Genomic DNA, 26,154 nt, shown 5'->3' on the forward strand with positions numbered 1-26,154 from the left:
CTTGTCAGCTTCTGAGGTACGGATAGTAATCATTGGAGGGGGTTAAAGAGCAGTCGGACTTCGTGGAATACTAATATGTTTCGTTGTCAGATATTGCTAACTCTTTTAGATCGAATTTCGAAAATGAGTTATACAAGTTGAGTTTGGCATAAAGGTATATGAGGAGGGATGGTGTACAAACTTCCAGAGATGATGGTGAAGGGTAAACGTATCAATCTGAAGTAACAGACACTAATCCGGAAATGTCCGAGTCGAAAGTTATAAGCAAAACTCGTTCCGATATCTCCTACAATGGGCCTCTACAATGGGTCCGGCACACAGTCTTAATCTACCAGGGAGTTTCATATCAGCGTACACTGCGCTGCAGAGTGAAAATATCATTCTGGAAACATTCCTCAGGCCATGGCTAGGCCATGTCTCCGCAATATTCTTTCTTCCAGGAGTGCTAGCACTGATACTGCAGGTCTTCAGGAGAGCTTCTGTGAAGTCTGAAGGGTTGGAATTGAGCTACTGGCGGAATTAAGGCTCTGAAGAAAGGTCGCTGGTCGTCCTTGGGGAGCTCAGGTGGCAGAGCACTTATCCACAAGGCAAAGGTGCCGAGACCGAGTCTCGTTCCGGCACACAGCTTTAATCTGCAAGGAAGTTTCATATCAGCGCACACTCCTCTGTAGAGTGAAAACTTCATTCAGGAACCTCATATATTGTCTACTATGTAATTTTGGCTTGCATGCCTAATTTTCAAATTTTCAGTGTTTTTTAGGTTCGGGTGGGGTGCGCATTTCAGATCGTTAGAGTGAACTGAACTCAGCCTCTCCATCACAGGACATATGCATGTCTACAGTATAGTACATTTCTATGTGGGACTTGGAAGAGATGCTTCTCACATATTTTAATGTTTTAAGGGGAACCGGGCTTCATTCATGGCTCATCAGTAAGACTTATGCTGATGGCGGTGCCGGTGACAAATGACCCACATTATAGCTTCAACCTGTCAATATGGACAGTCACAGTATGGTCTGCTGACTATATCTCAGCATTCGCAAGTGACACCAGCTGTGTGCGATCCATAATAGAAAGGAGAGTACCATTTCATCCTTGCCTTCCTGATGGCCAGATTTCTTAATAAGACGCAGTGACCCGGCGAGTGAAAGTAGTAAGGCACATTAATTGTCTGTCTTTATCTTATAGCTTTTACTTCGTTTGAATCAGTTTCTGGTCTCATTCGATTGGGGAAATCGTTAATGAAGGAAAGAGACTATGTCGAAACGCTGGTGTTATTGGACAGGACATGAGAGTGAAGTAAGTTAGGGGTAATATCAATTATTTTAGTGGAAGATAAATCCGTTAGGGTAGACATGAAAGTTGAAGAAGCTTGGAAAATTTCTGGGACATTGTATCGAGTATGAGAACACAGTAAGCTGTGGGAAGGCGCTGGAAGAAATCGTCTGGAAGGCGTCTGGTTGGGCATTATTGCATTAAATTATCAGTATTCTGAGAAGACGATTTTACGTTTTGAGAAGACGATTTTATTATGAGAGTCGACGTGGAAGACGATCATGCAAGTAGTAAGGCTTTGAATAAGAGAAGAGAAACGAGTACCACGAATTACTAGAGAGAGAAAATGTCTCAAAATCATCGCGGAAGACGTTGGAGAGGAGAAGCAGATAATATCTACAACAACCTAACACCCAAAGCAGTCTCATCAATATGACGCAAATACACTGTGATCTCTTTTAGCAGCACACAAAGTTATTTTTCGTGTTAATTTAGATAGTGAAGAGATTGGAAATTTTACCCATTCTGGGTGCTGTAATACAAGTGGAAACTGACTGTCTCAGGTGTCGAACTGCAAATTATTTTAATAGTGAGAATTAACATTGTAAGTGAGTTAAAATTAAGAAAACAGACTCTTTGTCATTTAAACTGGCAAAAGAAAAATGTAAATTAATACATATTCGTAGGAAAAAGTAATTCGTAATGTTAGAATATCGCCTTAACAGTGTGTCGCTTGACAGTCACATCGATGGAAACGTCTAGGTATAACACTGCAAATTGAGATGAAGTGGAACGAGCAAGTATTAATTTTAGTAGGGAAAGCGAACAGTCGTCTTCGTTTTCTTGGAAGAATTTATGGGAAGTGTGGTTCATGTGTAAATGAGACCACATTTGGACTGATCGAGTGGCTGGGATCCTTACAAGATCCGATTAAAGGGAGACAGTGAAGCAACTAACAGGCGTGATGCTTGACTTGTTACCGGTAGGTTCACAGAACACGCAACTACACTCCTGGAAATTGAAATAAGAACACCGTGAGTTCATTGTCCCAGGAAGGGGAAACTTTATTGACACATTCCTGGGGTCAGATACATCACATGATCACACTGACAGAACCACAGGCACATAGACACAGGCAACAGAGCATGCACAATGTCGGCACTAGTACAGTGTATATCCACCTTTCGCAGCAATGCAGGCTGCTATTCTCCCATGGAGACGATCGTAGAGATGCTGGATGTAGTCCTGTGGAACGGCTTGCCATGCCATTTCCACCTGGCGCCTCAGTTGGACCAGCGTTCGTGCTGGACGTGCAGACCGCGTGAGACGACGCTTCATCCAGTCCCAAACATGCTCAATGGGGGACAGATCCGGAGATCTTGCTGGCCAGGGTAGTTGACTTACACCTTCTAGAGCACGTTGGGTGGCACGGGATACATGCGGACGTGCATTGTCCTGTTGGAACAGCAAGTTCCCTTGCCGGTCTAGGAATGGTAGAACGATGGGTTCGATGACGGTTTGGATGTACCGTGCACTATTCAGTGTCCCCTCGACGATCACCAGTGGTGTACGGCCAGTGTAGGAGATCGCTCCCCACACCATGATGCCGGGTGTTGGCCCTGTGTGCCTCGGTCGTATGCAGTCCTGATTGTGGCGCTCACCTGCACGGCGCCAAACACGCATACGACCATCATTGGCACCAAGGCAGAAGCGACTCTCATCGCTGAAGACGACACGTCTCCATTCGTCCCTCCATTCACGCCTGTCGCGACACCACTGGAGGCGGGCTGCACGATGTTGGGGCGTGAGCGGAAGACGGCCTAACGGTGTGCGGGACCGTAGCCCAGCTTCATGGAGACGGTTGCGAATGGTCCTCGCCGATACCCCAGGAGCAACAGTGTCCCTAATTTACTGGGAAGTGGCGGTGCGGTCCCCTACGGCACTGCGTAGGATCCTACGGTCTTGGCGTGCATCCGTGCGTCGCTGCGGTCCGGTCCCAGGTCGACGGGCACGTGCACCTTCCGCCGACCACTGGCTACAACATCGATGTACTGTGGAGACCTCACGCCCCACGTGTTGAGCAATTCGGCGGTACGTCTATACTATACGCCCTCGCTCAAAGTCCGTCAACTGCACATACGGTTCACGGCCACGCTGTCGCGGCATGCTACCAGTGTTAAAGACTGCGATGGAGCTCCGTATGCCACGGCAAACTGGCTGACACTGACGGCGGCGGTGCACAAATGCTGCGCAGCTAGCGCCATTCGACGGCCAACACCGCGGTTCCTGGTGTGTCCGCTGTGCCGTGCGTGTGATCATTGCTTGTACAGCCCTCTCGCAGTGTCCGGAGCAAGTATGGTGGGTCTGACACACCGGTGTCAATGTGTTCTTTTTTCCATTTCCAGGAGTGTATTATGGAGACACTTCGGGAATTCATATGGGGATCCCTGGAGGGAAGTGGACGTTTATGTTGAGAAGATGTAGAAAATCGGCATTTGACGATGACTGAAGAACGATTTTACTGGCGTTAACGTAAATTTCCCGTAAGGATCACGTAGATAAGAGAAATTGGGGTTCGTACAAAGGCATATAGATTGTTGCTTTTTCCCTCGCTCTGTTTGTGAGTGAAACAGGAAAGGAAATGACTATTGGTAACTGAGGCCACCCTCCTCGACGCACCGTACGGTAGGTTATGGACTATGTTTGTAGATGCGGATGGGTCCGCTATGTTTACAAACCCTACACAATCCATGTTATGTCCGTGTTACAGGCCGGAGCAACAGCAGTTTTAATTTTGGTATTTGTTTTCTATTGTTAGGATAGCAACCGGCATTTTGTTTTGGTTCAGTGTGCCTCAAACGACAGTAGCATCACAATGGCAGCAGAGAGTTACCTTGAGTGCAGTATGATTCAGGGTGAACCATACGTCTACCTCAGAGTTTATCGTACAGAATCCATCTTTGTTTTACATCAGGTGAAAACAGAATTTTCAATTAGACTGGACTAAATTAGAAGAACAGTTATGTCATCAATTAAGAGATATAATGAAGAGTATTTCATAGCTAATTTATTACATTAACAGTGTAGAACTCTCTCGCACAGTTAGAAATCAACAACTGCACAATATAAGTGCAAAGGAAAGGAAAAGGCACAACAGACCAAGTATAATAATAATTGAAAGGAATCCCTATCTTTGACTGCTCCTCCTACTACGGTATCGCACATCAAACGTAACAGATGCTTTACCACATAGCCGATTTTCACTAAACAACAGTTAACTTTACAGTAATGATTATTGCAATAGGTATTTCGTATGTGTATATTTGTATCTATGTATTTATATTCTTGCACTCAATTTTTGTAGGATTGTATGAGACTGATTGACTTTGAGGCCTTCATCAGACCAGTCAGTTATAAAAGGGAAGCCGGCTACAACAAAATTTCATAGATATGTTCATTCCTGTTTAACTATCCTGTGTTAGAATAGATCCAAAACTGGAAGGTGACACGGGGCGGAGGGTTCCAGCAGCTCCTGCTCCAGTCCTTTTGATGTCGCTGCGGCCACACCGCTCGCCCGCCGGTGCCAGACTTTATCCGAAGGTTCGCGCACCAGGACAAATTCTAAGTGTGCCCGCAGCACCGTAACACTGTCACGATTCACAACACTCGTTTTCAGTTGACCTGTTTACCACCGTAATAATTATTTGTTTTAACTCACTACTGAATGTGCGCAGCTCGTGGTCGTGCGGTAGCGTTCTCGCTTCCCGCGCAAGGGTTTCCGGGTTCGATTCCCGGCGAGGTCAGGGATTTTCTCTGCCTCGTGATGACTGGGTGTTGTGTGATGTCCTTAGGTTGGTTAGGTTTAAGTAGTTCTAAGTTCTAGGGGACTGATGACCACAGCTGTTAAGTCCCATAATGCTCAGAGCCATTTGAACCAAGCTTGCTCGAATAGAGGAGCAACGAATGATGGGAGTGGAGCAGTTTTCAAATTCACCAATCAATAAATTCAGAAAATTCGCAAAATGCGAAATTATCTGGAATTTTGGAGCCATTACCATCAAATACCCGCTGCAGCCGCTCCAATGCAAAATGGTTCAAATGGCTCTGAGCACAATGGGACTTAACATCTGAGGTTATCAGTCCCCTAGAACTTAGAACTACTTCAACCTAACTAACCTAAGAATTCACACACATCCATGCCCGATGCAGGATTCGAACCTGCGACCGTAGCAGTCGCGCGGTTCCGGACTGAAGCGCGTAGAACCTCTCAGCCACTGCGGCCGGGGCGCTCCAATGCATAAAGACACTAGTCCTGCTCTACACCACCATTGGGTCATCGACCCGAGCACGATGATGCCTATTTACTCCTCCCGCCGAAAGCGACAGGAAACGTTAGAATTGCAAGCCCCAGTCAAGTTGGCTATATGGTCCGTTTTCAATAGCAGAAGAAAAGAGATGACTGCCTCTGTGGCTACAAAACTACAGACATGTGCTCTCCCAGAACACTTTTGTTGCAATTTTCTGTCGACTTCATTTTGTTGCTAGTAGCAGTAGTCTAAGAACTGACTACATTTTTTTCCAGCTGGCTTGACTTCCATCACTCCGTAAGCAACCACATATACATTCGATCAGTATTAGCCAAGTTGTTTCGCTTGTGGACACTTCAGCCATGATTAGGGTTCAGGCACGTTATGTGCACCGCGACGAATTGGTATCATAATTCCATTGATACTGAAGCCTTCAGCTTAATTGCGTTACCCTGTCTGTGTGTCACGCGATTCCACACGGTTAACTCCATTCTTTCTTGATTCCCAGTTCCAAAAATTCATATCAGTTTTTTTTTCAATTACCATTCTCGCTAGGTACTGGACGATTTATCGTTGTTCTTCGTTCGTTTCTCATCAACGCTGACCTTGTTCTGCACTAAGACAGCATATCGAGATATAGCCCAGAATCGTAAATTGGCTAATTCCATTCTCTGTGACAAGACTACCTCGCATTTATTTATTTTGTAGCGAATATGTTTGCATCAATTTCAATTCACTGGTCTGTAGTTTGCCTTTTGCCTTCTGTCCCATTAATTAATTTAGTCATTTACCCAGGCAATAAAATCTTCTGTTTTAGGCTATCAATGCTGATGTCTCCACGGTACAGGTAACAGAAGATCAGCAGATGTGGTCGTTTTCACTTGCTGACAGAAAAACGGCGAAACAGCGACAGGCAGTACATCTGAAGTATCATCGATTATATTTTTCTAGCACAACATTACGCTTTGTGAGGTGATGTATCACCGACAATCTTATGAAAACATCAGGTGCTCATATTTCATTCTCTATACTCATATCAGGGGTAACATAGTGCTAATAGATCGTACAATCGAAATGCTAGCATCCTTTATCGACTTTGATCCATAACACAGACAATTTAGACGTGGAAAGAACTTTCTTCTCCATCAGTTTCTTTCACCATGTTGGTTGTTTGCATCTCTTATTTTCGAACTATAAGATTTGATCCTGATTAATTCAGTATAGAAGGGGAAGGAAACATGTAGGCTTTTTACAGAGATTTCACTCCCTAGCTCTGATGGGTAAATGTCGTAGCCTTTCAAGGAAGTTCGTTTTTGTACATCTTCTTGGCGCTGAGCACTATGGGACTTAACTTCTGAGGTCATCAGTCCCCTAGAACTTAGAACTATTGAAACCTAACTAACCTAAGGACATCACACACATCCATGCCCGAGGCTGGATTCGAACCTCCGACGGGCGGAGTCTCGCGAACGGTGACAAGGTGCCTCAGGCCGCTCGGCTACCCCACGTGGCACGTCTTTGTGAGGTATAAAAGAGGGAGTGTGATGTAATTTACTGATGCAACAGTATTTTAGATGCTTCAGTATTTTTGATAAATAATACAGGTATCTAAATACTGTAAGTTACTCCTATTGCATGTTTTTGGATATCGTGTATGCACATACAAAGAGTTACAGTATTTGACAGCCATATTTTTTATAGATAAGACAGTTTGTCCAGAGACTGACAATTCAGGTCAGATGCTTATGAATATTATGCCAGTTTTAGATTTATGGGTTTGATACAGAAAAACTGTAGTACTGTCAATATCCTTACAGTTTTGACAAATATCTCAAGTCGTTTGGATACTTTTGAACACGGTGTTAAATGCAGGCATGTGTGTGTGTGTGTGTGTGTGTGTGTGTGTGTGTGTGTGTGTGTGTGTGTGTGTGTTGATAATGGGCTTACACATTATGACAGATAACTTTGATTTTATTATTCCTTACATCCAGTTTGGTGCAGAGATCGAACTACTGATGTCCACAAGTGCTGATTAACCTGTAATTTAGGTCAGTAGTATTTTTGTCAGTATATTTACAGACTTCTGATAAATAATCATCTAGTACTGAACATGGCCCACAATTCCAATGGTTTGTATACTTTCGGATTTGGCCAAGACAGCAATTCTGGGGCTACATTGTCACTGACTATTTCGTTTCACTGGCCGCAAGTGTTCCAAGAAAAGAGGTGTGACTTCTTGGACGCCATAGGTAAGGGAGAGGTCACATGATAAACTAGATATCACAGACAGTGGGAGCACTGCATTTGCCCCAGTCATATAGGCAACCCGATGCTCAAAGGTGAAAGTGGGATGGATAGTAGGTAGCCGATAGATATGGCTTTGCACCTTTTATGTTGTCTAACGCCTTTCCTAAGCTGGTGTCTCGATTTTTCTTAAGTCTTGCTTTCATTGTCAAGTGCAACTTCCAAGCTGCCTCTGGTGTCTTCACCTTCCTTAAGCTAAAGAATCCTCGGTTTTCTTTCCCTGTTTCCTGTATATTATTCCTGATCATAACTCTTGTGCTGCTAACCTGACTGTGCGATAGTTCTCAAGTTGCACATAAAATCTTAATTTGGCTTCCTTTACAAACCTTTTCAAGGTTCAGATTTCTGTATAATGTCCTATTTATTACAGTTTACACGTCAAAGAACTGGGACTGAGCACATATATTCGCCATGATGTCTTGAATAACACTTATTACAAGTTTTATTGAAAAACTCTTGTACATGTTAGGAAAAAAATACGAAGATCCTTACCAAAGGAGATCTTTCTATCAAGAATAATACAACAAAAGCTATTATTTTCTGTACAACTTCTAACATATAACTGCTAAAACAATGAAATTTATGTATGCAACTACCCACCTGGAACCTGAAATCTGGAATTTGAAACTTAGAGATTGTTATGTGCGGAAATTGGTACCGTTAACAAGAGACCATTTGCTCTTTAATTTCCCATTACTTTATTTTTGTCACTAAAATTGTTTACAGGCACGTGGAGTGAGAAATAATCTCGACTTATTGGTCAGGAATTACCACTCAAGCATATTAAGTAACGAATAAAAGGCAAAACCGATACCAGTAAGGCAGCAAGTTACGAGCGAAGAAAATGAAATCATTGAGTCTAATGTCTGATACTAAACATATTACTTTCATGAATTCTCAAACTGCAATAGGAAGAATCGGTAGAATGTTTCTATGTTCATTCGACTTTGGCAGACCAAGTAAAGACACTGGCCATGTACGGTGTCAAACAAATAATACACCTTACACTGAATTCCTGAAACAGTTCTGGTTAACTCGATATGTCACGCGACATAGTTACGTGAAATTGAACGAACGTTATTAAAATACTGATGTAATAAATAAGCCAACATTTCGAGAATATAAACCACTATAACTCACACTAGTAATTGCACGCAAGTAATTTCCATGACCTGAGCTACGAGATGCATCTCTGAGGGAAAGAGAACTTTATGACGGCAATACCCGTCCCATGTAGGCCGACACATTATGCTACGGGGCATCTAGCGGACACAATGAGACGCCCGAAGCCACTACGTAGGCTGTCGGCAAAATCCGTCCCTTGCCCCTGATTTTAATGATGATGCTTCGGAAATCGTTTCTACAGGTACACGGCGGGATATGTCAGATAGAACATCCGGAGACAAAACGTCCCGAGAAGCCCAATACAAAACATAGGTGACTCACTATAGCCACCTGCATTAAAAACTCGTGTGAGAGAAAAAGCTGATTATCTCAGTATTACGTGGCAAAAGTTAAACTCTGCTCTGCGCAAGAAACGACGCCTGTGATAGGCTACAAATTTCTAGTGGATGAAGTTATAACAAAGTATGAACGCTCTGATTGGCCAGAAAGAAAACGCATGGCCACCAGCTTTTATACGCAGTAGGCCACTCGTGGGCAGAGTAATTGGCTCTCTTTTCTTGCAGAAATCGTCAAGTGTTTGAGCAAGGCGTCTCATGTCGCGCTGAGTCGATTGGGAGAGTCATTAAGTTAACACTTCTTCACAGGCTCGTCTTAACTCGTAAGGAGTTAAACGGCAAAGTCTCCTAGTGCGGAGAATCGCACTGAGCACCGACAGTTAACGCTTGCGAGCGATTTGAGGGCAATGACGTCTGCACTTTTCCAGCCAAATAGCATGTACGATGCCATTTAAATAGCTAGGGAATAACTAAGAGTCTCAGCTTCACTGAAGTTATAGGAGAATATATACGTCTGGTGTTTAACAGTTCAGAGAGATTTGGAATAGATTCTCAGTTCACAGCTCGAGCGGACATCCGCCACTGCCTCCGCCGATTCATCACCCGCGCCCACGCCACGTCAGCAAGTGATACTCCAGTGACACTCAGAACTGCGGTCGGCTCCCTCTCTCTTATTTGTTTTTTTGTGCATTCAACCATGACCTGTAGTTAAACATATTCACCATTGTCGGGTGTAACTGAAGCAGAAATGCGAGATATCCGATCTGACGAAAAGGACTGATCAGCCTCTGAAGACTTATGAATTGTTTCAATTCCGTACTTCTTTTTGATTAATCTTTACTGACCCCCATTCAATTCTGGGTATTTCCATTGTGCAGTCAGGGTATTCAATAGCTCTGGCCCCTACTGTATTTCATTTGTATTTTTATTGACCCCCAGACATGGTCATCAACCATCTTACCACTCAAGAACCCTGTAATAGTTAGGGATTTCGCCTCACAGTTGTGGACACCCAGTATCAATATTTTACCATCCTGTACGTAATTTGGTAAGCATCGCTATGCCATGAAGTCATACGTAGATATATATCGCACTCTGGATTCAAACGAATCATAAGAATCGTGTTCTTATCATGAGGCAGCTTGAATAAACGTATCAATGAATTTCATCATGTCCTAGTTCCAGCTCCTAAACGCAACGCTCTTGCTAAGCTCTTAATGTGCTTGCATTTTCTCATTCTCACAAGGAAAATGTGCTGGTACTGATGAAATAAGAAAGAATTATATTCACTGTTTAAAATACCACCTTTATTTGACTGAAATATTTTACGAATATCTGCATGATTCGAACTCACTAGAAAAGATTCTCTGTCATTCCAAGATCCGCTCTATAATAATGAATATTCTCAGTGAAAGGCAACGACGTTAAAAGGTAGGAAAATGAGTTAGTGGGTTCTCAAGGAAACAAATCGTAATCGCGACCATGTGGGGCCTCAAATATCATATTCCAGGTAATAGAAAATCAGTCAATCTATAAGCAGTTCGGAGCAGACATAACTAATGTAAAGCAAACTTGTTGCGGGATAGATATCACTGACTTCTTTCATTACACAATGGGAACTGGTACCCGTAGTACATGGGATGCGTGCCATCTCAAGTCTCCAAATCAACAATATGATGCCAAATTAAGAATAGTAAATCAACTCCAGTGGTCGCGACATACCACAGTGACTGAGCCACAAGGTATGTGCAAACGAAAGCAGCAGTTGATGAGCTATGCAGCGATATTACCTAACACAGCAGTGATCTCCGGAAGACAGGTCTGGTCAGCTCGACAGCAGCAGTGAGAGTTAGCCTACGAACTACCGTTCGAAAAATCAGCCTTCTTGCTCCACTATCCCTAAAGGCAACCTGCATTGCCCACGTGAACGCACCCATCCACTAAAATTGCTGCTACAAGACCAGGTTGCTGAGGCTTGTATTAAAAGACGGTAATATCAGTGGCACCTACTTTGTGAAACATCGTGATCTGGAGAGCACAGTTATCATACAGAAACGACAGGCAAATAAATCTCATTAAATTCCAATAAAATATGATGATACTTCTCCCACGGACGTATCTCACTCTAAACGAGGGTAGATGTAGATATGACTTGTGTATAAGGTAGCATGTCACATGCCTCTTGTTCCTCACCGTAATTCTTTGTGTCTATCCAACCTGAAGCGTTCGACTGGAACGAACTTCCGTGATTGATTTCTTTTATAAATATTAAATCAAATAATTGTCTGTGTTGTATAGTTGAAATAAGTCTTCTAGGAGTAAAGCGGTGATAGCAATCAAACAAAACTTGACATTCGTTTGCGAGATGTTTACGGACACAGAATCTTTAGTTATCAGAGAATAACAACACCACGGGAAGTAATAGCATTAGCATACTTTTGCAGGAGCTTCAAAAAAGTTGTCCGACGTCTGCAGAGCGTTCGGTTAAGCCATCCAATATTTAGCAGCACCAAGTATTAGCTGATGCGTTTTAAAAGCAGCATGAATAAATTAACAGAGCCACACTGGTCGATTGTTTCTCTTCGAAACTCGATTACGTGACAGCAAAAAGACAGGGAGGTGGTTTCTCTGGTCATACTAGGAGAACACGTAAATGAGAGTTTTTAACGTCGCTGTCAACCAAAACTGCTTTAATTTTACGAAGCTAATTGTCATAAATGAAGAACAAATTTTTCTAAACCATTTTGGTAGTCATCCAGCAGACTTACAAAGATAAAGATATTCTCAATGATAGAGCAAGCCCTTGCTTCAGGTTTATTCGATAGAAATATTTGAAACAGGTGATGGAACTATTTTTGGTTCAAATGGCTCTGAGCACTATGCGACTTAACTGTTGAGGTCATCAGTCGCCTAGAACTTAGAACTAATTAAACCTAACAAACCCTAAGGACATCACACACATCCATGCCCGAGGCAGGATTCAAACCTGCGACCGTAGCGGTCGTTCGGCTCCAGACTGTGGCGCCTCGAACCGCACGGCCACTCCGGCCAGCCGAAATTTTTTTTAGGGTTATAAGTGCCATATATTTCGGCCAGCAACGACTTAAAACCTATGCGTTCTTCTAAATTTGAAGTCAGTGTCGGTAAAAAGGTTATCAAGTGGCATATTTTGGTTCTGTATCAGTTTCTCGTCACCTTTTGAGCAGTTCCCCACCGTGTAATATTCATCCGTGTTTTATAATGTAAATTTATCGTTATAGCACGCTTCCACTTTTTTCAAGAATTCGTAAGATAGTTATCGGCTGTCTTATTGCGTGACCAAAATATGTGGATCTGATGTTTTCAGGAAACAAATACTTAAAAACCGTCCATCAAATTACGCAAAAATTTCTCAGTAAAAGATGAAGCGTCGAGGAAAAAGGATATCCAATACTAACTGAAGAGGAACCAGAATCTATGAAAGGGTGAGAAGTAATACCAAAATTTAAAGTGAAGGACATATATGATGAGATATGTTGATGGAAGTGCTGTCCTGTTTGAATGTGAGAAAGCATTACAGGATCTGTTGACAAGAACAGACAACTCAGCTCGGAATGTGGACTTATAATAAACCAAATAAACGCAAAAATGTTGAAGAGTACGAGAAATGAGATTAGAATTGCAATCAACGTAAAATCTGAACGCTAAGGTGTTGGTCAAGTGGAAGAATTCTGCTACCTTGCAAGCAAAATAGCACTTGATGGACGAACGGGAAGAACATAAGATGCAGACCATCAAAAGCAAAGGAAGTAATACCTGCCGAAAGAAGCCTGCTAGTAATAAATGGCTTCCATTTGAGGAAGAAACACCTGAAAATTACGTCTGGATCACAGCATTGTTCTGAAGTACGTCATATGTATTGGGAAACCTCGAAAATAAGAGATTTGTTATAAAAGGATGCTGAAAACTAATTGAACGTAATAAAAAAGGAAAATCTCCACAGCATCGTCGAGGAACGAAATATGTGGAAAACACTGACGAGAACAAGGGAGATGATGGCAGGCATCACAGAAAGACTTCTGGAGTACTACAGGAAGGGGTAGATCGAAAGTAAGCTGCTGGCGAAGACAGTGTTTTGAAACACTCTAAATGGTGATCTCAAAATTGCCTGACGCATGAATTACGTAAGCTGTTGCAAGAATGGATCTCTTACTTATTATGTAGGTGTGGTCATTATTAAAAGCGCACTTGTAAATTATAATAGGGACTTTGATTTCTTCTAAGCAATGTATGTTTCGTAAACGAAAATTTGTACAGTTGGGGCCCTAGTTATCGCATGATTGTGAAACAGAACAGTCGTCATTAACAAGAAAGAAATCCTCTCCATGAAATTTTACACTTATTGGATGGATATAACTGTCGAACAATGTTCGTCATTGTGTAAGTACAACTGTGCATCGTGTGAAATATTTCTTCTACTTACACAAACACATCTATACTACGCGAATCGCTACGTAGTGGGCAACAGACAATTTTCTCTGTTATGTGTTAGTTATTAATACTTTTTTCTCAATCAATACACGACGCATATATATACTGCTTGATATAAATCCCCTTCATCTGAGCAGTCTTCCACCCTGGGTGACACAACTGTTTAGTGACCTCTTTTTTACATGTACTGAAGCATTATGTAACTGCAGCAACTGATTGTATGAGCGTCCCATTTCATAACACCGTACACCATTGTTCCGATGTATCTACATGCCACGGTTCGGACCTGCTATAAGCCACTGATAGAGCAAAGAGGGTCTGTTACGTATTTACTTTTCATGAGTATACACTTATCTGCATTAAGTGCTAGTTAAAATGATGTATATGGTTCAAATAGCTCTGAGCACTATGGGACTTAACTTCTGAGGTCATCAGTCCCCTAGAACTTAGAACTACTTAAACCTAGCTAACCTAAGGACGTCACACACATCCATGCCCGAGGCAGGATTCGAACCTGCGACCGTAGCGGTCGCGCGTTTCCAAACTGAAGCGCCTAGAACCGCTTGCACACTCCGGCTGGCAAAATGTTACTGTGACATTTTTGGAAGACCTTACCATAAATTGGCGGATAACATTTAGTGGTGGATATCTGTGTCATACTGAAGCGTGTGAGATTGTATTACAAGTAATAATTTGCAGCATAAAATACTGACCACATCATACTGGACAACACCCGTAACTGTAATCACTCTTCATCGAAATAATTTTAAGCGTTCTCATCAATGGAATTTTTCTAAAATTTAGCCGCAAATCAGGCTGCATATTCCATAACAATGTTTTATTTTTAGCAGGTTACCTTGTGTTCTTGTATCGAATATCTTCACAAATCGAAAAAAATAAACCATGATTACCTAAGATTATATTTATATGTACTCAGCAAGCTGAGTTTCGTGTGGTCGGGTTACTACAGATAAATGATGCTTGGCGTTGAGAACGTTTGTTAATTTCACGTAGGTCACTGTGATTTTATCCAACTTGAAGTGAAAGAAGTTAGTAAATTCTGTAATATTTTACTGAAAGCCTTAATGTTCGCTGGAACGAAGAGCATCTGAGTGTTTTTTTTATTAGTGTTCTACACATGCTGAGTTGAAAATCAGCAGAGACCACGACAGCTGACGACTACGAGTAGACGCTTTTCATTCAGCGAACAAGGAGACGGCAAGGACAATGGGCAACACTCGATTCAGCCTGCCAGGATGTGCGCACCCCCCCCCCCCCCCCCCCCAAATCTCCCCGTCCTCACCGCTGCCACCGACAACGTGAGTCGACAGCACATTCAGAGAATGCTCTATCGACCTGAATGACTATCGTGCTTCCAGCTACGTAAAGAGCACTTGCTGGCCACCTCTCCCGACTGGGATAGATCCTGCTAGGTAACAACAGCAATCTACGGCAGCGGCGACGTTGTGATATCTATAGTGTAGATGACACTGAATAAAAAAAATAACTTCTCTCTTTTTTTTGCCAGGTCCCTCGACACTGCTAGCTCCCGTAAAGAGTAATCTAGGCCTCTGCAAGCCAGGAATCGTGTAAATGTCCTGCGAATGTGGGGAGGCATATATTGCAGACATTGTATGCTCAGTGGAAGAGAGATGCTGCGAAACATAAGCTTAGAAGCCACACAGGATTACGCCAGGCAACAAAATCAGCCTTCACCAAGCGTTGGGCAAAAGCTGGCCACACAATAAATTACAACAAAAACAAGAGGCTTGGACAGTCTTCTTACTTCTCCCATCGCATGATTACTTGGTCATTGAAAGTAGGGTCCAAGACGTACTGGTGCTATATGACTGCTCGTTGGCTGTATGCTGGTTCTTTATACACTCCTGGAAATGGAAAAAAGAACACATTGACACCGGTGTGTCAGACCCACCATACTTGCTCCGGACACTGCGAGAAGGCTGTACAAGCAATGATCACACGCACGGCACAGCGGACACACCAGGAACCGCGGTGTTGGCCGTCGAATGGCGTTAGCTGCGCAGCATTTGTGCACCGCCGCCGTCAGTGTCAGCCAGTTTGCCGTGGCATACGGAGCTCCATCGCAGTCTTTAACACTGGTAGCATGCTGCGACAGCGTGGACGTGAACTGTATGTGCAGTTGACGGACTTTGAGCGAGGGCGTATAGTGGGCATGCGGGAGGCCGGGTGGACGTACCGCCGAATTGCTCAACACGTGGGGCGTGAGGTCTCCACAGTACATCGATATTGTCGCCAGTGGTTGGCGGAAGGTGCACGTGCCCGTCGACCTGGGACCGGACTGCAGCGACGCACGGATGCACGCCAAGACCGTAGGATCCTACGCAGTGCAGTAGGGGACCGCACCGCCACTTCCCAGCAAATTAGGGACACTGTTGCTCCTGGGGTATCGGCGAGGACCATTCGCAACCGTCTCCATGAAGCTGGGCTACGGTCCCGCACACCGTTAGGCCGTCTTCCGCTCACGCCCCAACATCGTGCAGCCCGCCTCCAGTGGTGTCGCGACAGGCGTGAATGGAGGGACGAATGGAGACGTGTCGTCTTCAGCGATGAGAGTCGCTTCTGCCTTGGTGCCAATGATGGTCGTATGCGTGTTTGGCGCCGTGCAGATGAGCGCCACAATCAGGACTGCATACGACCGAGGCACACAGGGCCAACACCCGGCATCATGGTGTGGGGAGCGATCTCCTACACTGGCCGTACACCACTGGTGATCGTCGAGGGGACACTGAATAGTGCACGGTACATCCAAACCGTCATCGAACCCATCGTTCTACCATTCCTAGACCGGCAAGGGAACTTACTGTTCCAACAGGACAATGCACGTCCGCATGTATCCCGTGCCACCCAACGTGCTCTAGAAGGTGTAAGTCAACTACCCTGGCCAGCAAGATCTCCGGATCTGTCCCCCATTGAGCATGTTTGGGACTGGATGAAGCGTCGTCTCACGCGGTCTGCACGTCCAGCACGAACGCTGGTCCAACTGAGGCGCCAGGTGGAAATGGCATGGCAAGCCGTTCCACAGGACTACATCCAGCATCTCTACGACCGTCTCCATGGGAGAACAGCAGCCTGCATTGCTGCGAAAGGTGGATATACACTGTACTAGTGCCGACATTGTGCATGCTCTGTTGCCTGTGTCTATGTGCCTGTGGTTCTGTCAGTGTGATCATGTGATGTATCTGACCTCAGAAATGTGTCAATAAAGTTTCCCCTTCCTGGGACAATGAATTCACGGTGTTCTTATTTCAATTTCCAGGAGTGTATATTTTTAATTTATGTTGAACCTGTGTGACCATCTCCTTGCCTTACCTTAGAGAATTGTACTCGACTTTGCGTCCTAGCTGCTAATACACCAGGCCCATAAGAAATGGTGTCTATATTGTGACCCTTATTTGAATAACCTGATAAACAAATTAATTATTTTTGAAATGTGCGCAACGGAAACTGGTGCGAATTTCTCTAAGATAACACGCTCTGGGGTGGTTGAACTCAAAGCCGTCACTATAGCAGCTGGTAGCCTATCTAAATTCACATTGCAGATTATTTCTGTATTTCATTAACTTTAGAAAATCGGACTGAATAAGCTACCTCTTACCCATTTCATGCGTCAGGTGCTGCGGGAATATTTCCTAACTGAAATGCTGACTCTCATTTAATAGATTTATTTTCTACTTTGATGAAAACTTCGGAAGCCGGCACATTACAATTTTTCTTTAGTTACAAAACTTATGTCTGAATCAGCGTTACCCCTCATGGGTAGGACAAGACAATGACAAAACGAAAACACTACACGAATAATTTCATATATGACACATAATTTCATAATAACGCAAAAATACATAAGTGGACAACACCGTCTTGAGCGGGAAAATCGTCATTCATTCTTTAAGACTCACTTATCGTCATGCATGAATTACACCACTAGAAATTTAAGGTAGGTCACTGCTGAAGGTAGATAACCTCTATCAGAGAAAAGATTCTGGGCAAAAATGATGTACTATTGGCGCTAAAATGAAGTGAGAACTGAACTCACAAAGAAAGTACCAAAAATAATTAAATTTCGCGACAGAAATTTCTCGATCTACCATCCGATACGCAATCTGCACTCATTGAGCTAAAAGTGAAGCTTATAACTAGGGAAATAGCTACATGAACTGATGGTTCCTGTTGCATGCTCACTACCACAAAGCAAAATTTCACAAACACATTTCAGAGAAAACTATTCCAAATAAATTAAAACCGTAACCTGTACTGATGAAGGTATGTTGAATGCGTGCTATGAGTATACCCTGTCGTGAATTTTTAGCCATATCACCTCATTTCTATCTCACCAAATCTGCGAGCTGCGGTGCTCCCGCGTCCGGTCCGTCTCATGGCTGGCCCCACAGTGCTCTCCACGCGCCAAAATGCGCCCAACATTCCTCTTCAAACGCAGTGGTGGGGAGACTCACCTCACCCCCACACCAACTTTGTAACCTACCCTCGTGCCTGTTTTCATCTTTGCTTGCTGCTCTGGCCTACCTGCCGTTATTCTTGTAATGTTGGCAATGACTGCTATTCCCTTAAACTGTTCCCTTTGGTCCATGCTCCCGCTACATTTGACTTCCATTCATGCCCATGCACACTCATACACGATGGAACAAGGAGTATACATATAAACGGCGTGTGACTTTGTGAAATGATGAAAAGAAATAAACAAATGCGTCAAATATTCATTTCACCCAGCGAAGTATTGAAGCTGCTAGCAACCAAAGAAAAACTTATCTCGATATAGAAAACATAATTACTTCCTACTGTAACATGAGGCAAAACGAAAGTAACGCCTCACTGGTTATCAGAGACAGCGACCCTACAATGGAGTCAGGAGTGGAACGTTCCACTGAAACGAGAAAAAAACAAAAAAATTCTGCACAGTGAGGTCCGCGTCCGCCGTCGAGAGCCGGAGACTGGTGGACGGAGTTCGCTGCACACCCCTCCTCCTGCTGCCCCGTGGTGGCTGTGCAGACAACGAAAGGAGCAAAGGAGCCGAGGGGACGACGGCCAATGTACGTAGTCTGCCTGCCCTAATAGAGCAGCAGTCATCGTGAACTACCTGAAGATGACGACCAGTCTGTTTTCCGTGGAGAACATAACACTGGTTGATTGGCGAAATATTCCCAGGGGTCGCAGGTATATCAAAATTCATGAACACACGGCAGATGTAAACACATGCCTGATATAAGTTCGTAGGATTCTACAGTGTTGTGTCTAGACAAGACAGCCTAGACACAATGAGAGGAAGCCGAAAGGCACCCGCTTAAACTCACGCAGGCTGGCGTGAGGTCTGAAACAGGATACGTAATGAATGCTATAAAGAAAAGTACGTAGCTTCTGGAATACTTAACTGTAATCCATAATTGTAGAACATCGCTCTTGATGATACATGCTTCATATAATAAATATCAATTGAATACGGCGCCTTGCTAGGTCGTAGCAAATGTAGCTGAAGGCTATGCTAACTATCGTCTCGGCAAATGAGAGCGTATTTGTCAGTGAACCATTGCTATGAACGTCGGCTGTACAACTGGGGCGAGTGCCAGGACGTCTCTCTAGACCTGCCGTGTGGTGGCGATCGGTCAGCTATCACTGACAGTGGCGACACGTGGGTCCGACGTATACTACCGGACCGCGGCCGATTTAAAAGCTACCACCTAGCAAGTGTGGTGTCTGGCGGTGACACCACATACAGTGACTGTCAATTTGAGCAAAATCATTTTGTGTATTAACCTGCGTCATTATGCAACACTAAACAACTAAAATAATAGCGTTTCGACTATCTTTGTAGTAGTGCTCGTCGGCGCAGTTAACTGCTGGAATCTGATAATGCTCTTCCCGTATATACTGCCTTATCTCGGTAGTTAGGTGGCTACCGACGTTACATGCCATTGGACAATTCAAAGTTGTATTTACCGTGGAGGGGTTAGATAACAGTTAATCGGCAGCTTGTATACAGGGGGGAGTATTTTCCCGCAGCGACACGTTAATGCCTCATGGCATTTCTCCTGTGGCCGTTTGTTTATGCTGCTGGAACTAGCTTATGGGGAGTATACTGTAAAAGTGTTTGAGGTGACTGAACGAGTGAAATATGGGCTAGGCGTCTATCAAACACTTGTTACTGTTGTTGTGGTATTCAGTCTGAAGATTGGTTTGATGCATTACTCCATGCTATTGTGTCCTGCGCAAGCGTCTTAATCTCCGAATAACTATTGCAATCTACAGCCTTCTGAATCTGCTTACTATATCTCTCGTCTCCCTCCAATGCTAAATTGGTGAATCTTAGATGTCTCAGTATGTGTCCCTTCAACCGATCGATCCCTTCTTCTGGTCAGACTGTGCCACAAATTACTTTTCTCCCCAATTACGTTCAGTACCTCCTCATTCGTTACATGATCTACCCATCTAATCATCAGCATTCTTCTGGAGCACCATAGCTTCTATTCTTTTCTTGTCTGTTTATCTTACACGTTTCACTTCCATACGCGGTTACAATCCGTACAAATACTTTCAGAAAAGACTTCCTAATAAATCCATATTCGTCGTTAAGAAACTTCTCTTCTTCAGAAACTCTGTTCAAATACCCTTCGAAGACCTGCGCTGACTGACAGAGCTACTGTGTCATCGACAAACCCCAAAATGTTTATTTCTCTTCCTTGGACTTAGGTAGTTTAGTCAGATCAACGAATACAATATAGCACTTGGAGAACAGTAGTTTGCGCAGAGACGCTCGGCTTGGATATAACTAGTAGGAAATGCTGCTGTGGGAGAAATTTTTCATCTCTAGTTACTTAATCGGCTGAGAGAGGACAGGTGAGCTCGTAAGTGACTGGTGATGTGACGTAGTGCCAATATCTTGGATTAAATTGCAAAGCGCTTGCTGTATTACACTTAGTTGCACCGTCTGAGACTGCTGATAGCCGGATGTCTTTCTGAGGGAGACGTCAATCCTCGAAGCGATTCTTTTTTCAGCAAGCGGTTTCAGAGTGTCTTCCTCATCATTACATGTACGTGTACATCTGTAGTAACACAAATACCCGACTAATTTTTCTCTCCTTCGCTACTAGAGTACGACACTGGCCTATTCTTTTGAAGGGTAACTTTAACTACGTTCTGTTCTTGTCTTTGAAAGGTTAAAAATAATCCGACGAGAAAAGTTATCGTGCCGGTCGGCTATTAGATCTCCCGACGCAGATTTAACTACCACAGAACTGAGAAACAATGAGTGCTGGATGAATGGTTTACTGAAAATCTTAAGTTCTTCCGCTCCGTCTGTTTCAGGTTCTCCACAAGAGTCAATCTAATTACGAATGAAGTGAGATTACATACTGTGTGCAGCAACATACAGTTGTCAGTGCACTATAAAGGCATTATGTTTCATGACCAGAAATCAGTCTCTGGCGGAGGTAAGTTATAAAACTGTGTTATGGATACTGTTACGTGTCTCGTATGCTGACGTTAAATATATCCCGTTGCGGTATCTGTTTACAAGACATTTAGTTCTTATTATGTCTACTTTGTATTTGTCTAAGCTTTCTGTATCCTTTGTTTGTTAGTCGTTTCGAGAAAATTTGGTAAAATGAAACATCATAAGCCAAATTTCTATTTTGAAATGAAAGAGGAGAAAGAAAAAAAGAGTATGGAAAATATTACGAAAAAAATGTACGTCTATTGCCTTAAGAGCCTCTCATATGAAAAATCTTGGTGCAAAGAAACTTACCGCTCATTGTTGGTAAAGACTAGCATACACGGTATACTTAACAACAGCATAGTACATAACAGAAGCTTTGCTGATAGATACCTAGGAAGTTAGTAACGTTTAACCATAAAAAGGCTATTTTGAATTGTTTTGATCGGTTAAAGTGAAAATGTTTTCACAGGGATCAATCCACTCATGCAACAAGCAGGTAACACGACTCGTTTGTAGACAGAGAGAATGGCAACCAACGTTTTTCGAAAAGCGTGAGACGATGATGTAATAGCGGCAAATATCACACCCATAAGTCTGTCTTAGTGCAGTCAAGCGCGCGGAGTAACACCGCATACTACAGAGAGAAGCGCAAGAGCAGCTTCAAGTTCAAAGCTTTATAATTACCATCTCCAGCGAACCGTGTTTCAACTTTCGTTTCAACCCACCACTTAAAATTTCCTTTCCATTAAAACTTATTCTCTGCCAAGGGTCAGATAATTTACTGTGACACCGAGGCACTGAGATTCCGCGTACTTCGTTTAAAATTTTCATTTCCACGAACTGCTTTCAGTACGGAACTAAAAGGAAAAATGCAAAGTAGAGTAATAGGGACGGAGAACGGGAAGTAAGACAACTCTTGATTGAACGTTTCATTGTATTTAAATTTAATCTTCATTTCCATAACTACAATCAAATAATTCGTTGTACCAGCAGAAGACAAGTGACAAACGATTAACTTCATTGTTTCGGATAAGCCATGGTGGCGCTGTATCGAGGCAGGGGGCGTGTCTCAAGTTCGCTGGAGTTCTCATGATACCCGCAATCAGTAAAGAGAGCGTGGCTCTAAGAGAGGGCCTGTGTAATTGATACGTTGTGCCTTGTCGCAGCGTTGACGGAGTGAGGAGACGGTGGTAGCTGAGAGGGCGGGGGCGTGGACGAACTTCCGGGAGGTGTTGCTGTGGGTGTGAGATAAATTCACGTGCAACCGTTTCGATTATATAATTTATCATTAGCACAAGCAATGCCTACTTCTTTTGTCGCTTGCAGGAGTTGTTTGTATCCTGTAGCTTTGAAGATTGAGGATTTTAATTGTACCACTGCTCGTATTCAGCAATACACTTGGCACACAACACAATGCTGTGGGAGGAAGACAACCCCCTAACACCGAAAAGAACTGCTTGCTTGCACGTAGCAAATATACAGCGTCATCATATGGCCAAATAGGTTTAAGCGACAGATACGGCAAATGAAATTGGCAACCACTTAAAAAAAAGTACTGAAAGAACCTGTAAAATACTTAACTGTAGTTAGGTCTATCTTTAATTTTAGTCCAGCTATCATTTGTAGAATACCCAGTGGCCTCTTTTAAGCGGCGACAAGAGACGCGGTCCTGATCTCTTGGTACCGATACAATGCGACACTGTTCTGAGAAAAGCCGTGTGTCATTTTATATTCCCATTTGGGAACTGTGGCGGATGCATGAAACAGATCTTGCCTAATGCGCCCCCTCTAAAGGTTAGCTTGAACTAAGTTGCACCTGAGAACTAGGTGGCTCAGGGCTCAATGTATTCAGTATCTTTCACAGGACACAGCAGTTATCTCTTTCCTATTACCCAAACACAGCACAGTACAAATTCGTATCTATGAGAGAGCGACTGATGCTTTCAAGACTGAGAACATAGTTGAAATAGGCGTACCAGAAGTATGTTCATTGTATTGAAGGTAGCACCTAGCTATGGGCAAAGGGTGCCTAATGATTGAATAGAACGATACGTTGGAGAACACACACGTACACACATACTTTAGTTAAATCCTAGAAGCAACACACTGATATTCTACACCTGATGACATCAATGAGTAACTTAATAAGGCGCTAACCAAAGTTGAGATATTGGAGTATGTAGCACAGTGCAAAAACAGTTCGTCACATGTAGGAGCAGCGGCATCGATCGAGACCGGCTGATAGCGACGTGCAAATGATCGCCCAACAATGAGCCACTGGAGCCTTCTTAACTACGCCGTTCAAATTTGTCAGCTGAGTTGATCTCACAGTACCCGGCTCGGGATACCGACTTACGCGTGGTTGAATTGAAGGAACCGCCACCAACTGTTGCCTAGGGCAAACATTTCCACAGATGGCAAGACGCGGCACACACTTTTACTACGAGGGTTACCCAGAAAGTAATGCACCGCATTCTTTATTGAACATGATGAGAACTACACACACGAAAAAATGGTGTTTTATGTACACACCCTATTCTTCCACTTTATCTCCATCCCATTCTAGGGCCTTCCTCCAGCGTGAAACAAGGGCATGTATGCCCTGTCCGTGGCAATTCTTGCCCTGTGTGTATCATCTCCTCTTCGTCCTCCAAATATGTTCCACGAATGGTATCCGTTAATTGCCCAAATAAGTGGAAGTCCGAGGGGTCTAGGTCAGGTGCGTCAGGTGTGACAACCGCGGATGGTAACCCCGTCCGCTGCAAGTCGTGGAGCTCCGCCGAGCCGCCTTCTGATTACCCAACCTCCGTGGCCAGCGACTAACTGTATTTCTGTCGACAGCAGATGCTCCACAGACTTTGCACAAGCGTTTGTGAATATTCCCCATAGTTTTTTTGCTCTACTGTGAAAAGTTCAATGACAGCACGTTGCTTGTAACGTACATCACTTACAGAGGCTATTATAAAACTGCCCTGCTGCTACGGTATCTGTCGGAAGTGATGGAAACTTGGCGCGATCACTTAGGAGACTTCAAAAAATTCATACCTAACTTTTCGCATTCGTAGCATTGTTTTCGGCTGAGGAAAGAATGTAGTGCATTACTTTCTGGGGAACCCTCGTGCAAGGATAAGCTGTTTCTAAATAATTGTTTCACCTTAACGCATTAATAAATGCTACCTATTCTTTCCCCAATTTGGCAGTATCCTTACTTTGTATAATTACTTCGTGTCAGGCTGGTGCAGTTTCTCGCATTCATATTTCAGAGAACACAATTTCACATTCTCATCGAGTGAGGTGGCAGAGTCGTTAGCACACTGGACTCTTATTCGGGAAGACGGCTATTCTAATCTCTGCACATTTCCTCTAGATTTAATTTCTCTTCGTCTCGTCAAATCCCGTAAGACAAACATAGGGATGGTTCTTCTGAGAAAATAAGGCCAATTTCCATCTTCATCCTTTCCACAATCCGAGCCTTACATCAAACGACCTTGTAGTCGCTGGGTATAATTTTCCGTTCCTTCTGTGTTTTTACCATTTTCTGCCTTTTCTTCGGAAATTCATCAATCTCCAACGACTGAAAAATTATGTGTTATTTCTAAAAATATTCCCAAGGAACTAATACTCGCAGTTCCGTTAAGTATTATACTAACTAAGCAATTCTACAGAACTCAGCCTTTCTTCCGAAGACACAGTTACGTTGATGTACGAAGGTTAGTCAAAAATATGGAAATACCGCTAGACACGTGTGCCTGAACTTAAATACAGATGCTAGCCAAGCGTGCAGGTTGCGCTGTTTTATCTGGCAAAGAATGGCACCCGCTAGTGTAAATTGCATTTTATATGTGATAATGATGAGATATTCTATAATACATATTGCTGATAATATCAAGAATACAATTTACACTAGATTCCGTACTCAAGGCAATTATGTTATACCAACTTTGGTACGGGTTGGGAAGAGAGAAAAAATAAATGATCTGCGTCGTGTCGTTTCTCGATTTTGTGCGGGAGGAATAAAGTTTGATTACGCGAAGTTGGTTTGAACCTGACATTTAACCCGGATTGCCTTCATGCAATCTGAACCTTTGGTACAAATACCTAAGGGAGCTAACTGAATATTAAAAAAAGGAAATGAATGCACGGAAGTGGAATTTTTGGTAATGGTTATCAAATCTGAGCTTGAATACATTAGTCGCCTCCCGAAAACAATCAAGATACCACTGTAAAGAGCTGACCTGGAACATAGCTTACATACACCGGAAAATCACTCAGGTTAGTTAAAGAAAAGAATAGCAAGGAGAATACTTCATTATGAATTATCAATATATTCTTAAAAACTCCATCCTACTAAACCGGTACATATATTCAAGAAACATGAAACGTACAGGTACTATTGTTTTCGGACATTGCGATGTTCAACAACGTCTTATCTTGTCTCTCCAATAGTTATTAAAATTAAATGTCCTGGCGTGCACGTGAGTATTTCATTATGTCACACGATTTTCGAAGAGTCTATTCGATGATTTACATACTTCATTACTCAAAATAAGATACAGCTCGTAGCGATGTTACGCAGCACTTCGTAACATATCGGCGACCAAACAGGAAAGGTAATCAAGTTTCTAGAACTATACATAACAAGAGATAGATTTTTATCAGCAGTTAATGCTGAACGCGCGTCTTTGTGTAGACGCACATTACAAAAATATAACATTTTACAAACTACAGCTCGATGGATGTTCTTCTCTTTTATGACAAATATTTTATATACAGAGCATCTTAACCCAATAGTATTACAACCCGTGCAGTGTCCCCACTACGTTGCAAGTGTCAGTCGTCAGAACAATGTTCT

Source organism: Schistocerca piceifrons, chromosome 4, assembly GCF_021461385.2.
Source record: "Schistocerca piceifrons isolate TAMUIC-IGC-003096 chromosome 4, iqSchPice1.1, whole genome shotgun sequence".
In the NCBI taxonomy this organism is placed as follows: Eukaryota; Metazoa; Arthropoda; class Insecta; order Orthoptera; family Acrididae; genus Schistocerca; species Schistocerca piceifrons.